We start from the raw sequence: 3,335 nt of genomic DNA, 5'->3' as shown, positions 1-3,335 counted from the left end.
GTGGGCCCAGCTTGGCACTCTCTCTCCAGGTTTGGCTTTTTTCTCTTTTTTCATTCTCCTTCTCTCTATTTCTCTTTCTCCGTGGCCCTTTCAGTCTTTTCTGTTGGGGCACATTTCTCCTAGTGATGGCTGAAACTGGCATGGGTATGTATTTTAGAAATGTTTCAGTGAAAACTGTTGTTTTTTTTTTTTTTTTTTTTTTTACCAAATAGTACTCAACAATAAAAGACTGAGGCTTTTCTTCCACAAAGGCAGCAAAATCCCTTTCCACAAACCAAAAGCCCATGTGAATTTTTAAAAAGTCTTATTTCTGGCGTCTCGATGATTATTCTCTCCAATGGGGGAAATACCTTTTCCCCCCAATGTTTCCTGCTTTTCCTTTTCCCCCCTTGTCTTTTTTTTTTTTTCCCCTTCCTATTACCAGCATCACTGGCTTCTTTTCCCCGTTTCCCGCGTCCTTCTACTCTGTGGCCTGCATATCCCCTCACTTCTTCCATCGCCTGAACTCTTACACTTGCCAGTGACTCAGACCTGGAGAAGCCTTGAATCGTATGAGGGATTTTTTGTCTTGATTCTGGTCTTTGGTGCAGGATGTAAAGCGGTCTGATCTCCTGCCTGGGGCTGGAGGGGAGAAGGGAAGGAGGCTGGGCCAGGGACAGGTAATCTTCCAACAGGAGCCTCCACTCTCTTAACAAAAGGGGGACAGTTTCCTTTTGTCTGGGGCTCATGAGGGGCGTGTCTGGGCTGATGGCCGCCACCAGTGGCATGCAGGAGGAGGGGGCCCGCAGTGGAGGGTGCTTGAAATGTTTCTAATGGAACCTGAGCAATTCCTCTGTGTGTGCCGAAAGTAGGAGGGGAGGAAAGGAGGGAGGGAGCAGAGAGAAATAGAGAAAGAGACCTTCTCATCGCCCTAAGCATCAGAATATCCTGGCCACTCCTCCAGAAAGGCCTTCCCCACTGGGAGCTAGCAGCCCATAGAGAGAATGGGGTGAGGGGAAAGTATTTGCGTGAGAATCTTCTGCCCACCTGCAAGGTTATAGCCACTGGCAGGAGAAGGACAATTGACAATTGTTCTTCCTCCAACTTTCTGCCCTGGGAAAGGCCTGTTGCTCCTTCTGTTAAGAGAGCCTTGAAGGGGTGCTTGGGGCTCTTTGTGGGTCCCTGAGGCTCTATTGAGACACTCTTTTGCTGCCTCTCCTCTGATCTCTCCGCCATTCCATGGAGTTTTGACCCCCAACCCCTCTCCAGGAGCCAATCGTGCATCTTGTCCTGTTTCCCTAACTTATACATGGATCCTTCCATCTGTCATCTCCCAGCTGTGGAACTGTTGCTGCCCCCACCTCTATCCCTGACCCAGTTGTACCACCAGATTCAGATTCAACCCATATTAAGCACGTCTCTTCTACTGTGGCACTGTGGTCTGTGAAGCGGAACATGCCAGGATTCTCCAGGAGGCTTGTGTTGGCCATTTTCTGTTTGGTGTCTAATATTTAGTATAAATCAGAATACAAGAAAAACACCTCGATGCCAAATATAAACTCACTTGTAGTTTTTAATGACCTCACCTTGACTTTAGAAGGCAAAATTGCTTCCGCAAGTTGGAGAGGCAGGATTTGGTACCTTATGTCATGTCGCCAAGCTAACATCTTTGGCTGATTGGACTGAAGCTGGTTATTAACATGATGTGAATTATTGGACACCACCCTAAGAGGCCTGTCTCTGATAACACCTGCCTTCTGTACTCTCACTTCTAACCGTTTCTTTCAGGGGTCAGCCATGAGCTCAGTTCACTTGAGATGGATCATTCAGGGCACAGACTGGGGTCCCAGGTGTTGGGCAGCCCCTGTCCCATTGTCAGGGTTCAGCGCCAGCCCAGGGCTGGATGTTTTATTTTGGCACGCCCCAGGTGCTCTTCTGGGAACCTTTCTGCCAACATAAAGGCCACAAAGCACAGGGTTTCAGTTGGGGAAGAAAGGGGCCCGAGTGAGCAGTGACCTTTTTTCCGTTGCCAGCTGAGGACTGAGCCTCGCTGGGGGAGAGGGCGACTGTAGGGATGGAGTTCTGAGTGGAATTGGATCCCGTTCTCCCTGTCTGCAGCCACATCCTTCCTCCTCTGCTTTTCCTTTCATATCTATTTCCTTCTTACTGCATTTCAAAGGCCTCAAGCATGGTTGTTCCATAGCTCTTACTGGAGAGACCCCTTCAGAGGTGGGACTCCCCTCCCCAGTGCTCACCTTTTCTGCCTACTGTGAGGAAGGTCCCAAGTGGAGGACCAGAGCGGGAACTCCCCGGTGGGCCTCTGCTCCGTGACTTGACTTCCCCCAGGCGGCCTGCTTTTGGTGGAGCCCTTTGCTGTTTTCTGTTGTGTCCTTTCTTAGCTCTTTGCTTTTCATTTGGGTTTCTCATTTTATACTTCCGCACTTTGCACTGCTAGGGTTTGGGCCCTTTAGTCTAAATTGATTTGGGAGACAGGTAAGAAAACTAATCTCAGGTCAACTGGAGAGGGCAGATCCGGAGGAAGCGAAGAATTAAATGCCTGTGCAGTGGTGAGGGGCGTTGGTCAGATTCCTTGCTTCTGCTCAGAGGTAGTGTCCATCTTTTTGCCTTTGTTACTTCTTCCCGGGTCTGGCTGTTGTTTGTGGCTGCGTGTAGAGCTTGTCAGGCGGAGTGCTGTGACAGGAGGCTATTTTAATAAACTGTTGCAGTTTCTCGAGCCGAGCTGTGTTGCGTTGGCATCCCTCGTCACCGCTAATGGAGCGTGCGTGGCTGGGTGTGGGCCGAAGGAGGAGGCTGAGCTTGCTGGGGGCTGGGGGAGAAGAGAGGGACGTGTGGGGTGCTGGCCTACCCCTTGTCTGAGAGTGCTTTTTCAGCAGCCAGACCTGGGGGCATCACAAGGTGGCAGTACCCTGGGCACCAGATCCCTGCCCTGGAAGTACTGCTGGCATGGACACTTTCTGAGCTCTCTTTCTTCTTATTTCTATTCATAGCACCGCAGGCTCATGTGTATGTGGCCGGGGAGGAAAACTTCCACTCGCCCCTGTGTGCTCCATAGGAAGAAAGAAAGAAAGAAAGAAAGAAAGAAAGAAAGAAAGAAAGAGATAGAAACAGAAAAAGAGAGAGTATGCAGGCCCGAGAGAAAGACTGAAACCAAAACACAGAGAGAAGGCGCAGCTGCTTCCCCAAGGCCTTCTGGGGCTCCCGCCCGCCAGCCTGCCCAGAGTCAGGCCTTTATTAATTTATTTTTTCAGGCTTAAAAAAAATTTCGAGTCTTCCACAATCTCAGTCCCCCCCCCAATGGCCCTCCCCGCCCCCCCCCCTGTCTGTGGGGGTCAGCA

This window comes from Rhinopithecus bieti, unplaced genomic scaffold, assembly GCF_001698545.2.
Source record: "Rhinopithecus bieti isolate Rb0 unplaced genomic scaffold, ASM169854v2 scaffold_26199, whole genome shotgun sequence".
In the NCBI taxonomy this organism is placed as follows: domain Eukaryota; kingdom Metazoa; phylum Chordata; class Mammalia; order Primates; family Cercopithecidae; genus Rhinopithecus; species Rhinopithecus bieti.
The sequence above is the reverse complement of the archived record's forward strand: the minus strand, read 5'-3'. Positions refer to the sequence as shown.